Source organism: Zea mays, chromosome 1 (assembly GCF_902167145.1).
Source record: "Zea mays cultivar B73 chromosome 1, Zm-B73-REFERENCE-NAM-5.0, whole genome shotgun sequence".
NCBI lineage: Eukaryota > Viridiplantae > Streptophyta > Magnoliopsida > Poales > Poaceae > Zea > Zea mays.
In genome coordinates this window covers 240,372,388-240,390,313 of record NC_050096.1, presented here as the reverse complement: position 1 = coordinate 240,390,313, position 17,926 = coordinate 240,372,388, and the positions used below count along the sequence as shown (strand labels likewise).

General features: G+C 44.3%; 1 long non-coding RNA gene across 1 annotated transcript; it reads left to right on the top strand.

Moving 5' to 3' along the window:
• Nucleotides 1–15,960: 15,960 nt before the first annotated feature.
• Nucleotides 15,961–17,074, top strand: LOC103643504 (uncharacterized). The gene is made up of 3 exons (XR_561059.2): nucleotides 15,961–16,053; nucleotides 16,338–16,418; nucleotides 16,987–17,074. It is a non-coding gene; the product is annotated as an uncharacterized lncRNA (long non-coding RNA).
• The last annotated feature ends 852 nt before the right edge of the window (nucleotides 17,075–17,926 follow it).

The window sequence follows — 17,926 nt, the reverse complement described above, 5'->3', positions numbered from 1 at the left end:
TCTCTAAATTTTTCTAACCTTAGTTAACTAATACAACCATTTTTCTTGCTATTATTAAGCTTTTGGTTCAAATTGTAATTAAATCAGGACCTTACATTTTTCTATAGTACTTATGGGGTTTTATATTTTTCTTAGACAGGTTACATTATTTAGAGTCTGGCAAAATTAGTTTGACCAAATTTGGGTAAACCAAACAGAAGTTATGGGTTTTTAAAGTTTCTGTTTGAATTTAAATCAGGTTTTAATTAAGTTTTTCTGAAAGAGTAGTTTGCGCCAAGGTCCCTAGGTTTAAACCGAATCAAACCTCGCAGATCTACCCTCGGGCCACTATTCACTCGGGTCACTGACTTTTCACTTAACCCCCCTGACTTTCTTTCCCTCTCACCCGCAGTCCTTCCCTCAACTGAAACAGTAGCCGCGGGAAAGGAAAGGGTGGCGCGGCTTACCGGCGGCGAGGGAGGTCCGGCGAGGTGGTCGGTGATGTTCAGGAGGTCGCGACGGTCACGTCGATGTGCGGGTCGGCGCCAGAGGTGGTCGGAGCTACCCTGGCCACGAGCACAGGCGGCGGGGATCGTCGGCGGCTCCTGCTCCGGCCAAACCACGGCGGTAGAGTTCAATTAATGGGCACGAGGAGCTTCACGGGGTGACACAGAGGCCATGCACGCAACGAATCGGGAAATGGTGAAGGGGTTTACCCGGTCCACGTGCGCCGGCGGGTTCTTGAACTCCGGTGAGCGCGATTTGGCTACCCCGGTGACTCGGGCCCTCGATTTAAGCTTTAGCAAGGCTCACGGCTGCACCAGGAAGCTATCTGGGGGCTTGAATCGAACGGAGGAGGACGGGAGAGGGGTCGGCCACGGCGGTTGCTCTCGGGCGGCACTGGCGGGCTGCGGGGAGGTCGCCGGAGGCAATGGCTGGCTCGAGCAAGACAGGCGAGGTACGGAGGAGGCAATGGGGAAGGCAACCGAGCGCTGGGGCGGGTTTTATAGGCGCGGACGTGGCCGGGGCGTCGGTTCGACCGTTTGGCGCGACACGGGCACGCGGGGCGCGCGCGGGCGTGCCCTGGCGAGCTCAGAGCGCGTCGAACACGTGGTGTGTTGCTTCTGCCCGTGTTCTTCGCTCTGCTGAGCGGCCAGGCGTACGAATCTTGCCCTACCGCCTGTGGGAGATCTCTTCCCTGCACCTAGAGCTACCTAGTTCATGTGAGTTCCAAGAGTAGATGTGGTCTGGTTGAGGAGATATGGTAGCTCCAAGTCTTGTCTGTCTGCCCTGTGCAAACCGAGACAAAACCAGTGCCAACTCGTGTCAAATGGTTTTGGCTTGGGTTCAAACTTTTCCAGGGCATTCTAGGGTTCATTTGGCGCCACTTTGTCCATTAGGTCGACAGGTTTTGAAGAGGGGATCAAGGTGAACAGGTGGGATCTTTGCTCAAGGGTTGATTTTTGACTTAGGCAAAATCTGAATTTCTCCCTTGTGTTCAACCTTTGGTGATCTTTTTAGGACCTTTCTGAAAACTTTTTGGGGGTACTTCCTTAGTATTAATGGTAGGTTATTGAGTATATTACAACCTTTGTATTTGGCCCAAACCATGATCATGGTGTTTACATGATCTTTTGATCATGGCTTCTATTAGGGTTATTATTGCATATGGGGGGTTTTGTTCTAGGGTTTTGGGAGATCCCCACTTAGATGTGCATGATAAGCTAGGGCATGACATCCAAAGTGGATTACACTTACTTAGGACCTAGAATTCCAAGTGTGGTATACTTTGCCCAATTCAATCTTCATGTGATAAAGGAAAAAAAGGGTAACCCTGGGATGGACACCCTGAGTAACACCTGGGGTGTTACAGCCCTCCCCCCTTAAAGGAATCTCGCCCCGAGATTTAGGTAGAGTCCCTTGGAGGGTGCTTGAAGGTGTGCTGGTGTTGCTTTTTCCTTTACACTTAAGTTTCTCTTGTTAACTGCTCTTCGAATGTCATTCTCTTTGCAACTTCAGAAGGAAGCCCTTCTTAAGTCAAATCCACAACTTAGACTATCCTTGTTATCTAAGTTTTTCTAATAATTGGATTCAAAGGGCAGGTGGGGGTGGGGTTTTGGGGTTACATACCGACTCCTTTGGGCAGAAAGTCGGGGAAGCGAGAGCGTAGAAAATCCTCAGTCTCCCATGTAGCTTCTTCTGCCGAATGGTGACTCCATTGTACCTTGTACATTCTGACTGCCCTTGCCCGAGTTGATCTTTCCTTCTGATCTAGTACCTTGACGGGGTACTCTTGATAGGACAAGTCTGGTTCTATCTCAATGTCTGGTTCCGGTAGCACTTCAGTGGGTAGACGAACACATTTCCGTAGCTGAGATACATGGAACACATTATGAACTGCTGACATGTGAGGTGGCAATTCCACTTGATAGGCCACGGGTCCACAACCTGCCTTGATCTCATAGGGTCCAATGTAGCGAGGAGCTAACTTGCCCTTGATCCCGAATCTCTGGACACCCTTGGTGGGTGATACCTTAAGATAGACATGATCTCCCACCTCAAACTGTAGAGGCTTCCGCCTCTTATCATGATAGCTCCTTTGCCTGGCCTGAGCAGCTTCTAAGTTCTTGGTAATAACCCTGACCTTTGCCTCTGCCTCGAGTACCAAGTCTGGCCCAAAAATTTCCCTTTCTCCTGCTTGAGACCAATTCAGTGGGGTCCTACATCTTCTCCCATATAACGCCTCAAAAGGTGCCATCTTTAAACTGGACTGATAGCTGTTATTGTAAGAAAACTCTGCCAAGGACAGACACTTGTCCCAATCCTTTCCATAATGTAGTGCACATGCTCGCAACATGTCTTCCAAAATCTGATTCACCCTTTCTGTTTGGCCATCTGTTTGAGGGTGATATGCTGAGCTTCGGATTACTTGGGTCCCGAGTGATTCTTGCAGCTTTTCCCAAAAGCGTGCCACAAACAGTGCTCCTCGGTCAGATATAATGGTCTTTGGAATACCATGCAATCTTATTATCTGATCAACATAAATTTCAGCATACTTCTCGGTCTTGTGGGTGGTGTGCACTGGCAAGAAATGAGCCGTCTTGGTCAACCTATCCACGATAACCCAAATAGAATCATGGTGCCTGGAGGTATTGGGTAATCCCACTATGAAGTCCATGCAAATGTCCTCCCATTTCCAAGATGGTATGGGAAGGGGTTGCAAAGGGCCTGCTGCCTTCAAGTGACTAGCCTTTATCCTCTGGCAAGTATCACACTCGGATATGTATTTGGCAATTTCCCTTTTCATTCGAGTCCACCAATATAGAGATCTGAGATCATGATACATCTTGTTGCTACCAGGGTGCATGGAGAATTTGGAAAGGTGAGCTTCATCCAGTATCTTCTTTCTGAGCTCAGGGTCCCTAGGAACAACCAATCGATCTCCAAACCATAGAATTCCCTTGCTGTCCTGCCGGAAACACTTGTATTTCTCTGCCTTTTGCTTGATCATATCCTTGATAACCTGAACACCCTTATCCTCAACCTGTGCCCTGACTATCTGCTCTTGTAATGTGGGCTCCACCGAGATATAGCTTAGATTACCCGAAGAAACAACTTCCAGGTTTAGTTTGCACAACTCATCACACAGGGTGGTCACTCCCACATCCATGTTCATACAATTACACTGGGCCTTTCTGCTCAAGGCATCTGCCACAACATTGGCCTTACCTGGGTGGTAATGCACTTCTAAATCATAATCCTTGATCAACTCTAACCACCTCCTTTGCCTCATGTTCAGATCTGCCTGAGTGAAGATGTATTTGAGACTCTTGTGATCAGTGTAAATGTTACAGTGAGCTCCCATCAGGTAGTGTCTCCATATCTTAAGAGCATGAACTACAGCTGCCAATTCTAGATCATGTGTAGGGTAGTTCTGCTCATGGGGCCTGAGTGCCCGGGAAGCATAAGCAATCACTCTGTTCTCTTGCATCAAGACACATCCCAAACCAGTACCAGAAGCATCACAATAAACTTCAAATGGCTTGGTGTTGTCAGGTTGAGCTAGCACTGGGGCTGTTGTCAGATGCTGCCTCAAGGTATGGAAGGCATCTTCACACATTTGGCTCCACTCAAATTTGACTCCCTTCTTCAACAGTTCAGTCATTGGCTTGGCAATTCTGGAGAAATCCGGAATAAATCGTCGATAATACCCTGCCAATCCCAGAAAACTGCGAATCTGCTTTACTGTGGTCGGGGGTTTCCAATCCATCACCTCCTGCACCTTTTCAGGATCAACGGATACCCCATCCTGAGAAATTGTATGACCCAAGAATTTGATTTCCTTCAGCCAGAACTCACACTTACTCAGCTTAGCATACAACTAATGATCACGCAGTCTCTGAAGTACAGTATGCAAGTGTTTGGTGTGCTCGGCTTCGTTCTTGGAATAGATCAGTATATCATCAATGAAAACGACCACAAACTTGTCTAACTCTGGCATGAATACTGAGTTCATCAAGTACATAAAATAAGCCGGGGCATTGGTCAGCCCAAAAGACATCACCAGAAACTCATACAGTCCATATCTGGTAGAGAAAGCCGTCTTGGGAATATCGCTGGCACGGATCTTGATCTGATGGTATCCTGAGCGAAGGTCTATCTTGGAGAACACCTTGGCTCCAACCAACTGATCAAACAGAACATCAATGCGGGGCAGCGGGTATTTGTTCTTTATAGTTACCGCATTGAGAGGACGGTAGTCAACACACATCCTCAAACTCTCATCCTTTTTCTTCACAAATAATGTTGGACATCCCCATGGTGAAGTGCTTGGACGAATAAACCCTTTGTCCAACAACTCTTGCAGTTGTTTCTTCAACTCTGCCAATTCCGCGGGAGGCATCCTATAGGGTCTCTTGGAGATAGGAGCAGTCCCGGGTTGCAATTCGATGGCAAACTCAATATCTCGGTCAGGTGGCATCCCTGGCAATTCATCTGGGAAAACATCAGGGTAGTTACAGACTACTGGAATCTTTTCCACCGGGGATTCTAACATAACAAAGGCACAAGATCGGGTACAACCCTGGTCGGGTAAATACAAAATAGTCTCGCCATAAGCAGGGGAATGGATTTCAATGGCTCTGGCTGCAATGTCCAATACTGCCTGATGCCTGGTCAACCAGTCAGCTCCCAAAATAATATCCACGCTATCCAATCCTAAGATGAGAAGGGTGGTTCTAATCACCAGACTACCAAATTTTATAGGCACTTGCCTGTTGATTTGATAAGTGGCAACTCTGCCTCCCGGCCATCTGAAAAACCACATACTTTCTTAACACCACAGTTCCAATTTCAAGATTTTATCATGGGGAAAAAGTTAAAACAGCACGATAGATTCTGATTTCAACAAAAGGGATTCTTTAAGAGGCATAAATTCTTCCTTCCAAATTTAAACTGACAAAAGCATCCATCAAACAAGCCCCCAAGAGAGTTTAACATGATTACATCAAATTGTTCCAAAATGACTCAACTCTATCTAGCCTAGTACCCCAAGGGTGCAAAAGCTAAGCTAGCTGCGAGGAGTCCGACTATCCGACTTCTAAGCCTACCCTGGACACCTAGTGAGCGAACGAGGCAACACTTGACTCGGGGGAAGGTGGTCTTCCCGAGCCAGCGGTGTCCACACTGGAGGCAGGCTCATCTCCTCCCTCAATGTCGACGTCCTCGTTGGCCTCCTGGTCCTGGATCTCCTGGTGATGCATGTCCAGGTGCTCGTTAGCCTCAGCAAGCTGCTGCTGAGTGTTAATGAGCTGATCCTCGAGAACCATGATGGTGTTCTCCCTGGTGCCCACCAGCTCCTCCAACTCCTGAATATCAGTGGATAGCTGTTCCACCTGCAAGTCCTTCTACACCATTTCCTGAGATAGGTCAACCACGAGCTCCTCTCTGTTATCCAGCGTGATCTTCGTTGTCTCCAGTAGTGCCATCAGATGGGACATTGCCTCACCGTGCATCACCTGCAGACGGTACAGCGCATTCATGCACCGTACGGTCAAGTGCGCAGTCTGACCTGGGTAGATGGCCCAGATATCCTTGGCATGCTCCACCCGATCCTTCCACATTGGGTCGTCCTCCTTCTCAGCGGGGAACAAGCCAATGGGATGGGTAGCCAGCTCCAAGGGATGGAATCCGCAGAAGGTAGTCAATCCATGCAGAGCGATCGCCTCGATCGTGTCCTCTGCCCGGTACCCGAAAGACTCTGAGTCCAAGGAGCGCCAGCCTGGCTGCAGGGGATGAGGCTCCAAGGTCATCCTCACCCTACAGCGGGGCACTCGGTGCTTCTCGAACTGCTGCACCGCGTACTGAGGGGGTGTCGTGTATCCAGCCCCCTGAAGTACCTCCCACAAAATGCGGGGAAAACCCTCTCGTGCAAGCCCGTCAGTGTGGGTTAGGGCATTCTCGTCATCGGAGGATCCATGGGAAGTCATCTGTGTACGGTTAAGCGTAAGTAAAAAGAAAAAGAGTGGTAAAAAGAACAAGGAAAATAAAACTCAGCCCTTCTCTAGTTAAGTAAAAAGGCACTAGGGACCTAGTTGGTTGTTATCTTGTTTTTAAGTCCTTTACTCAGTTATTCATTTGCTTAATTATGAATGCATGCATGCTCGCCCTGAACGACCTCACAACAAGATAAAAGGAGTAGGGAGGAACTCCCATCCTGTAAAAGTGGCCTGTAGGGCCTAGTTACTTAGCCACCTAGCTACCCTTCTAGTAACCTAAGGCTTCACGTCCTAGGTCTATCCTGCTCGTCCTACTATCTATCCAACCTTGTTTCTAGCCAATTTTATTTAGAAAAATTGATGGTATTTACATTTTATTGATTCCTCTGTGGTGGTACAAGCTCCGATACCAGCTGTGGCGGAACTGCCCGAATTATTCCAACTTAAGTGCCCAAGTCCCGCCTTAGAGGCTAGACCACACTTAAATGGGAATAACCCGTTAATCCCTCGGATCTAGTCCGACACGGCCACTGACAGGATCAAGTACCACAATCTCACTCGAAGGTGAGTCACAGAGCAAATACAATAAAGCATAAAACCATACATGTCACAATGTTAAATTATTACATCACCATCATCACCATCGGAGTTTTGCAAAAGTAACCATCATTGTTCGAAGTGCAGCGGAATAAAACTAATGGTAATTAAACAGAGAGATGGGGAAGCCTGTCCCATCACTCCTCATGCTCCTCCTCAGCCGAGGCAGGGTCCCACTCGACAGTCCAACCCGGTGGCAAGGTGGACGGCCAAGTTATCCCAGCAACCATCTCCTCCAGAGAACCTGTAAAAAATTATGCCACAAGCAAGGCTGAGTATACTAATACTCAGCTAGACTTACCCGGTGTGAGGAGTCTACTCCTCTACCTCTAGACATGCAGCTGTTTGGCTGTGGGGTTTGGTTGCCAAAAGCACTAGCTGAGTTTCTAAATCAAGATTTTAACTTAATCAAAGTTAAGTGTGACTCTCTTAAGGCTAAAAGTGAACTATCTATTCATACATGGTAGCAAGCATTATTAACAATCAACATCTTATCTCATCTCATCATACTTCCACTTATTACTCAATGCAGTACAATGGATCAAGCAGTCTCATTAGCTGCGAGAAGCAGACGATTCGAATCGAGTTTTTATCCTTGCAAGGTAAACCTAAACACACGACATGTAGGGACACTCCGTCCCCACACACATCAACCGTCCCCATCGATTCCCTGGCAACAGAAAGGGGCTCACCGCCTTGGCGTACAATGCCCCACTGACCCCGACTGGCCGTCGTGCAGTGACCGCACTTGTACCCACCATAACCGGAATGGGAGACCTCGTCTCAGGTCGCGTGAGGAGGGCAATCTGCGGGCAGGTTCACTCAGGTACTAGGCTTACCGATTTACCATATTTCTCGGTATGTGTTTAGTACATTCAAACGCTTGACACAGGTATCCGCACGTTAATCCTTACTCCATTTTCCATCTTGTGAACAACCAACCCCCATGGATTGTTGTTCACCAACTAGTATCATGATAGTGTGAAAGTGGTTACAATCAATTTCCTGATCTCGCGCGAGTGCTAGAAAAATCACTCGTCTTCTACCGAGATCCTATTTAATTAAAGCAACTACTCGACCTGTCATACTAGTATTCATTTCAAAAGGATTCCTGAGATCATGCAACTAGGGTTTCAAACAATTCCTACACCTAAGTGCACAATAATCCTACAATCATTAAGTGAAGTAAAATAGCATAAATAACAGGTTATGCATAAAATCGGGGCTTGCCTTCCAAAGCAGTGGCAGGCAGGTCCTCTGGTGCAGGCTCGGGTGCTGGATCTGGGGCTACCTCCTGAGCAGCTCCTTGCTCCGGCACGAGGATGTACTCTCCGTCAGCAAGATTACAGTCTATCGAAATGCAATGAACATGTATGTCATGATTATGCAAGATTTAAGAGCAATAAGCTAAGGAAACTAAGTCGAGAGGTAACTTAGGGTTTCTTAGTTATGCGGGGCTTCTAGTGGTACATAGGTAGACTTATTACCCTTTGGACTTAGGTTTTCCTTTAGGATAACATATTGGTTTGGTATTGCCTTGATATATTTTAGTGGACAGAAAACAAAGTTTTTGGGACAACATTTATTCACATCTTTCATTTCTCTTTCCTTAATTTCCATTTAGGCTTTTAGTGTTGGTTTGAACTACAACAGGGTTTTAATAATTTCCAAAAATTCTGTAAAAATTACAGTGGGTTGTCACTGGCTATTTTAGCTTGTTTTAAGAATTTGAGGCTTAAAGTATAAAAGTTAGGCCTTAAACAAAAATAACAAAAGTTAGGCAAAAAGGGCCACTTTACACTACACCTCCTAGTTAGGGGTAGGTTCTGTCCTAAAGGTTATTTTTGTTGGCATCCTCTGGTAATAATAGGTCTTTGTGCTAAAAATCACAGAAAACTAAGGGGTGGTTATTTAGTTATGATTTTCCCAAGTTTAATGCCAAAAAGGCACTTTCTACTACCTTATTATTTGAAAAATGTCAAACAGCAGATTTCATATTTTTCCTAAGCTCTTATTATCAAAACATTAGTTATCCTAAGGTTTGGGGGAGGTTTCACCTTAGGGTTATTTTTGTAGGGTTTCTCTAAGTTATTCTTGTTTTATTGAATTAAAAGATAGCTTTCTTATTTTACACTACAATAGGGTATGATATATTTTTCCAGTGAACTACATTGACTAAGTATCTCAACAAAAATAAGGGTGCCCTCTGGTTCCTTATTTATGTCACCCTTCCTATTTTTCTTAATCTTAAACATATTATGAAATAAGGGGTAAAATCTATCCTAATGTAGTGGACAGAGGTGTTTAACATTTTTAACTAGGTCAGTAGGTAGATAATAACTTCTCTAAATTTTTCTAACCTTAGTTAACTAATACAACCATTTTTCTTGCTATTATTAAGCTTTTGGTTCAAATTGTAATTAAATCAGGACCTTACATTTTTCTATAGTACTTATGGGGTTTTATATTTTTCTTAGACAGGTTACATTATTTAGAGTCTGGCAAAATTAGTTTGACCAAATTTGGGTAAACCAAACAGAAGTTATGGGTTTTTAAAGTTTCTGTTTGAATTTAAATCAGGTTTTAATTAAGTTTTTCTGAAAGAGTAGTTTGCGCCAAGGTCCCTAGGTTTAAACCGAATCAAACCTCGCAGATCTACCCTCGGGCCACTATTCACTCGGGTCACTGACTTTTCACTTAACCCCCCTGACTTTCTTTCCCTCTCACCCGCAGTCCTTCCCTCAACTGAAACAGTAGCCGCGGGAAAGGAAAGGGTGGCGCGGCTTACCGGCGGCGAGGGAGGTCCGGCGAGGTGGTCGGTGATGTTCAGGAGGTCGCGACGGTCACGTCGATGTGCGGGTCGACGCCAGAGGTGGTCGGAGCTACCCTGGCCACGAGCACAGGCGGCGGGGATCGTCGGCGGCTCCTGCTCCGGCCAAACCACGGCGGTAGAGTTCAATTAATGGGCACGAGGAGCTTCACGGGGTGACACAGAGGCCATGCGCGCAACGAATCGGGAAATGGTGAAGGGGTTTACCCGGTCCACGTGCGCCGGCGGGTTCTTGAACTCCGGTGAGCGCGATTTGGCTACCCCGGTGACGCGGGCCCTCGGTTTAAGCTTTAGCAAGGCTCACGGCTGCACCAGGAAGCTATCTGGGGGCTTGAATCGAACGGAGGAGGACGGGAGAGGGGTCGGCCACGGCGGTTGCTCTCGGGCGGCACTGGCGGGCTGCGGGGAGGTCGCCGGAGGCAATGGCTGGCTCGGGCAAGACAGGCGAGGTACGGAGGAGGCAATGGGGAAGGCAACCGAGCGCTGGGGCGGGTTTTATAGGCGCGGACGTGGCCGGGGCGTCGGTTCGACCGTTTGGCGCGACGCGGGCACGCGGGGCGCGCGTGGGCGTGCCCTGGCGAGCTCAGAGCGCGTCGAACACGTGGCGTGTTGCTTCTGCCCGTGTTCTTCGCTCTGCTGAGCGGCCAGGCGTACGAATCTTGCCCTACCGCCTGTGGGAGATCTCTTCCCTGCACCTAGAGCTACCTAGTTCATGTGAGTTCCAAGAGTAGATGTGGTCTGGTTGAGGAGATATGGTAGCGCCAAGTCTTGTCTGTCTGCCCTGTGCAAACCGAGACAAAACCAGTGCCAACTCGTGTCAAATGGTTTTGGCTTGGGTTCAAACTTTTCCAGGGCATTCTAGGGTTCATTTGGCGCCACTTTGTCCATTAGGTCGACAGGTTTTGAAGAGGGGACCAAGGTGAACAGGTGGGATCTTTGCTCAAGGGTTGATTTTTGACTTAGGCAAAATCTGAATTTCTCCCTTGTGTTCAACCTTTGGTGATCTTTTTAGGACCTTTCTGAAAACTTTTTGGGGGTACTTCCTTACTATTAATGGTAGGTTATTGAGTATATTACAACCTTTGTATTTGGCCCAAACCATGATCATGGTGTTTACATGATCTTTTGATCATGGCTTCTATTAGGGTTATTATTGCATATGGGGGGTTTTGTTCTAGGGTTTTGGGAGATCCCCACTTAGATGTGCATGATAAGCTAGGGCATGACATCCAAAGTGGATTACACTTACTTAGGACCTAGAATTCCAAGTGTGGTATACTTTGCCCAATTCAATCTTCATGTGATAAAGGAAAAAAAAGGGTAACCCTGGGATGGACACCCTGAGTAACACCTGGGGTGTTACAGCTTCGCCCGACCCCAGGGCTCGGACTCCGCCCTGGCCTCTGCCGAACGACTTCCGCCTCGCCCGACCCAGGGGCTCGGGCTCGGCCTCGGCAACGGAAGACAGATTCGACCCCAGCTTCGGAGGAACGCCCACGTCGCCCGGCCTCGGACGCGGGCCCGCCACGTCAACAGGTAGCGCCATCATCGTCCTACCCCGAGCCGACTCGGGTCACAGAGAACAAGACCGGTGTCCCATCTGGCTAGCTCCGCCAGATAAGCAATGATGGCGCCCCACAAGCTCTGTGACGACGGCGACTCTCAGCTCTCTTACGGAAGCGGGGGGACGTCAGCAAGGACTCGACCGCCCCGACAGCTGTCTCTCCGCCAGGCTCCGTTGCTCCTCCGACAGCCACGACATTACGCCAGCAGGGTGCCAAGATCTCTCCGGCTGCCACATTGGCATGTACTTAGGGCGCTAGCTCTCTCTCCGCTAGACACGTAGCACTCTGCTACACCCCCATTGTACACCTGGATCCTCTCCTTACGCATATAAAAGGAAGGACCAGGGCCTTCTCAGAGAAGGTTGGCCGCGCGGGACCGAGGACGGGACAGGCGCTCTCTTGGGGCCGCTCGCTTCCCTCACCCGCGTGGACGCTTGTAACCCCCCTACTGCAAGCGCACCCGATCTGGGCGCGGGACGAACACGAAGGCCGCGGGACTTCCACCTCTCTCACGCCCGTCTCCGGCCACCTCGCCTCTCCCCCCTTCGCGCTCGCCCACGCGCTCGACCCATCTGGGCTGGGGCACGCAGCACACTCACTCGTCGGCTTAGGGACCCCCCGGTCTCGAAACGCCGACAAAATGAAACCATATGATAACATCTATGAAAAGTCTGACTATGTGGTGAGAGTGAATCAGGAGTAGCAGCTTTTTTAGCTTTCAGCCTTTGGTTCATTTTGAAGAATCACTTCACATAATTCACTCTAAAAGTGACTCTTAGAAAAATGTTGCTTGGCAGAGCTCTGTGAAAGTGTCTCGCATAATTTGACTTTTTATCTTTGCTCCTTACTTTTTTTACTAGCCAATTGCACGTATTTTGCTACGATTGGTTATGTATCATATAAATTTATAGATATTAAGATATTTATTAAATATAATTATTTTTTATTTTTAAACACTAACGTACGTGGTTTGGTGGTTAGCCCTAAACTTCTGAAACAGGGGTTGTGGGTTCGAGTGATCGTTTTGTACTGTTTTTTGTGCGGAGTAGTAGCTACGCAGGCGGGGTCAGGTGCTGGGCATGTGCGGGCACTAGGGTCCACAGAGCGTTGCGTGGATGTTCGGCGTGGGGTCGTGTCATGTGTAGCATCAGATGGCGCACATTAGGTTCTTAATAGAGTAGTATAAATAGAGTAATTCTATTAGATTTTAAGTACTTAGGCTATGTTTGGATCCTCTCTTGGCTAGTCGGCAAATAATTAGCCGGGTATATTTGAAGTCTTGGCTAATAGATATCTAAAACACAATAATAATTTATTTTATCCCTGCATAGCAAACAATTAGCTAGGAGATAAATGAAAGAAACCTACAGGGATTGTGAGTCTTTTTTATCTTTTTATGATCTATTAGCATCTATTAGGGTATGTTTGGATCTATCTGGCAACAATTTGTCGACTAATTTTATCACATTGTGTTCCAAACAAATTCGCTAATAAATTGACTAATTGTTAGCTAGAGGATTAGCAAATTATTTGCCCAACCATTTTGACCATGTTAATAGGTGCTAATATATCATAAAAAGAGAAAAAGATAATCCCTACCTCTGTCAGTTTCTTTCCTTTTTCTCCTGGCGAGTGCAGGGGTAAAACAGAATATTTACCATGTTTTATACATCTATAGCCAAGACTAAACATATACTGGATAATTGTTCGACAAATAATTATTTGTCGATTAATTATTAGCCACCGACAAAACAATTAGCTAGAAGAACCAAACAGGGTCTTAGCATGGTCAAATGGCTAATAGGAAAACAATTTGCTTGTCCTCTGGCTAACAATTAGTTATTTATTAGTCAAGCGTTTGGAGCCTAAGGTGCTAAAATTAGCCGGTAAGTTGTTTATCGGATGATCCAAACATGTCCTTAGAACATCTTCACTAGTTCAAAAAAAATCCTAAAAGTAATTTAGAGTTGTTAACTATAAATTATGCTCCAGCAACATGTTCACATTTGTAAATGAATTTCACAAATGTAACTTCTAAATATTCCTATTTAATCTCTAAATTTAGGGAGGTGTTTCACACTCTCAATAGCCTACTAGTATAGTGCCCGTGCGTTGCAACGGCATACAAATTATTCAACAAAATATTATCGTACAACGATTATATAAAAATAATATATATTTTATCGACCTCAATATCTCACAATTCCTTTGTTGGCAACCATTGCTAACAGTGCAGTTGTCACCACCACCATTGTTGCTAAGATCTATGTTGTATGATAAATAAGAACTACAGTTTGTGGTGCAAGAAGAGGATGATGTCACACTGTCCAGATATCCTTAAAAATTGTCCTCATCACTATGTTTGAGGAGAGAGATGAAGAATATGCAAAGAAAGAATGTGACTCTTGATACATGATTTGAATTCGTAATGTATGATGTATCTTTATAATTATTAATACAAAATTTTAGGTAGTGTTCTATTCTTCCATTCTTTGGTTTTAGAACTCTAGTGAATGATATATATATACCAGATATTAAATTGATAACAAAAACAAATATTAAAGTTTATTTTAGCTAAAAGACCAAAAAATATATGATTTGAAAAGAAGTCTAATCTCATCTTTTATAGCTCACTTGATCGTTCGTCCGAATTAAAGGAATAGAGATATATATTAATGTCAGCTACCTAGTAGTAGAAAAAAAGAACATTTTACGACGTAGTTAATGAAACTAATTTAACCCTTTTCTATAAAAAATTTGGACACGGTTTATATATGTATTTTTGAGATAAGGAAAAGAGAAACTGGGAATATTCATAATTCCATAATCCATATCAAATGTAGCTGACAACATTTTACATGACATCGATGTACCAAAATGGTATGGCACCAACGTTACAACAGCTCAAGGACCTAGCAACTTAACGTGTTTCTGTACAGTGCAGTCTAGATGGTATATGAACAATCCATAGCCCCTAAAGCGCCAATCTGACCAGAGTCGATGTGGAGAAATGTTGGCATTCTTGCTGAACGCGGCCTCTTGCTATCCACAAATTAGCCAGATGGTTATGTTCAGTGCAACATTGCAGAACGTGGCCTCTTCTGCCGCAGACACAGGATCCTCGAACCGTCCATCCCTCAGAGATGTTGTTCCAACAGCCTCCCTATGAACCTGCATCAGTGGAAACAACATGAGACAAATCTAACTCTGTTGTTTTGCTTGCGCTAGTAATTCATTTCAAGGAAAACTAAATAAATATTACCAAAACTCCATTGCCATAGCCTTACCAAAACTCTTTAGACCATTTAATAATCTGATATAATTAGTCACACTCTCACATGGATTTTATTCACGTGCTCCATAAACAGGTATATATATTGATTATAGGACTATCTGAACTCAAAACCAATGTGAAAAACTTAGCTCAGAACAGATGAAAAACACCACCATTCAACACACAAAAGGGAAAAGTGTTGAACATAATTACCCTTTACAAGATCATCAGGAGCAGCGTGAACAACAACAGCTCTACCAATGATTGAGTTTGGCCCAGTCAGTGGGGTCTAAAAAAATCATTAGCGGTGTTATTACCTGGATGTCAGTGAATTAATATTAGCAACACCTGACAGCAAAGAAACAAACTCAGTGACAAGATAGTACATGTTGAAGTACCTCTGTAATCCATTTCACCTGTTTGAATCATATGCAAAATCAAATGATGCCATTTTACTCATCTATTTGAAATTTTTTTAACAGGGAATTATACTGTTGGGATTAAAGCAAATTTAAACCCCAAACTTGAACGGAGCATCTGCTTTTTGAACATATGAACGAACACACTACTTGAAAGAATGATCAAACCAGAATTGTAAGAAAAAATAAATCCTATTACAGACCGAGTATGGATTACAAAGGTCTAAAGAATGAACATAGACATTATGAAAACGGATGTTCCGTATACACTATGAAAAACTGCAGCGAACATAGACATTATGAAAAACTGGTACTCTGAAGCTGCAGCGAACCAAACCCTGTCAACTAAAAGCAGATGTTCTGTATACACTCCAGATTAGATGTTTGAACACACTACTTCAATCACTACTTCAATCAAAACAGATGTCACTATCACTGCTCGTGCTGCTAATTCATTGCATGATGAATCTTTGAAGCTTTTCTTATTTGACAATCTTTTCTGAAATAATCATTACTTCAGGTCCAGTTGTTTTTTCGAGCTTCTACTGCTGCTTGAAGTTTTTAACATGATTTTTCCTAGAAGATTCTGTCATCAATAGCCATTTGTTTGTTGGGAAAGAGAGGCATAATAATTATTTTACCTTCACATGTCATATCTTGTTTGGTGTGTGAGATAATGAAAAAGAACTAATTCATAGTAATCTGTAAGCTTGATTGCGAACAAAAATAATATGGTTGAATGTGAACATACAAGAATAATTTACACATTTCTGTATTTTGCCAGATTTCAGATGTACTTAGTGAGGCTGGTGCGCCATGTGGGATAAAATCAGTCTGTATTTATGGTGGAACTAAAAAGGAACCCCAAATATCTGCCCTTAAATCTGGAGTGGTAAGATAACTGATTTCATTTTTCTTTTCCCAGCCACAGTTCATATAATTGTACTGAATATTGAATATTGATTAAGTTATGAACTTTTGATATCGTTGCATACCAAACCATTACCATACCACTTCTTTTTTCACGGATTTCACTTAATGGAAACTCAATGTTTCTTTACTATATAGGGCATGTAATGTAACTGTGTCCCCAATCAGTCTTTGACAGTTAATTTGTGTAAAAACATACTGTTGCCTGACCCTGTATTCATTTTTTTGGGGGGGGTGTGGTTATAGGATATAGTCATAGGAACTCATGGTCGTATGAAAGACCTTATTGAAATGGGTGTTTGCTGTCTTAATGAGGTTTCGTTTGTGGTAAGCCAGTTGTGCCTTTTTTCTATTCTTGTTGTCTATGAAGTGTGGTGTGCATGGTATATATAATCTATCCAGTCACAAATATGCAGTGCTCTGAACAGCAACAGGGTCACCAAGTTCTAACTTTGATCTCTAATTCACGAGCCCTTCGTTCTTTTTTATTTGATATTCTAATTTTGAGCAAGTCAGACCTTTTATGTTTGGCATGATATGCTAAACCTACATATATTGTCTGTATGAAAGGTACACCACTTGTTTTGTAGTTAAAAGTAGTTAAGTAGTCTAGGGTGTGTTTGGTTCTATTGTCTCATGTGAGAAAAGTTGCTTTCTGCTCTGAAAAAGCTGCTTTCTGCTGTGAAAAAGGAGAAATAAGGGTTCGGCACCCCTTAAATGATGGAAGATGGGTAATTTCTTTGAACTTGGTTCGCTGGCATCAATCACATCAAATATTTCTTGGGATTACTGTTGTGCTTACACTTTCATGGTTATGCTTTAATAAGTAATTATTGTGTTCCCTTTTGTTGACGTACTTATATGGTGTGATATATATTCTTACTTTTTTGCATAGGTTCTAGATGAAGCAGATAGGATGCTGGATTTGGGTTTCGAACCTGAAGTCAGGGCAATTTTGAGCCAAACATCATCTGGTTTGTATCCATTACTTTCTCTTCCCACAGAAGAGGCCGCGTTCTGCTCAAGGACCTAGCAACTTAACGTTACAACTTAGCATGGATTTGGATCTGCCCAAGCACTTCATAGCTACATTCTACTAATTGTTTAAGGGCAATAGTAAAAGGTTTAGAGCAACAAATGACTATGGTGTCAAGTAATTTGAGCAAAACAATTTTAATCAAGTTCCAGGGATCCTCCTCCTGCCACACATACATGAGGATACAATCAAATACTGAGTACAGGCCTTCGCAAACAGCAAAGCTGCTACCAATGTGTGGCACATTCATGCACACATCCTCCAGTAAATCATGCACCAGTAAGTGCATTGAGGAGACCCTTGACAAGTTATCTAAACACGAGAGAAATTATGCTAAGTTATCTAAAGAGAGAAATACAAAACAAGGCAAGTGTGATTGTATCCTTTGAACATTGTGTCATTCTCTTTATCTAAACTCGAGAGAAATATAGGACACAAGTGTATAAAATTCTGGAGCCATGAAATGACTCACAAGATATTAGCTTCAAAGAAAAGGACAAACTTCAAATATAAACATCACTGTGTGCTAAACACAAACTTCAAATATAAACCTGTATCAGTTTATATTTTCTAATGAAGTAGTGTTTGTTGCCTTTTGACAATTTGACTTGGCTCCTAACACAGTGATGTTTATATTTGAAGTTTGTCACCTCGTCGTTGCCGCTAGAATCACACAACCGGGAGGGGATGCGGAGCCTACCTGGAAATTGCCGCAGCAGAGGTTGGATCAATGGTGAAAATTTTGACCTGATATAGCTTAAGCCAGAACCCTTTAGTTTCCTCTCACGCGGCTCTTCTA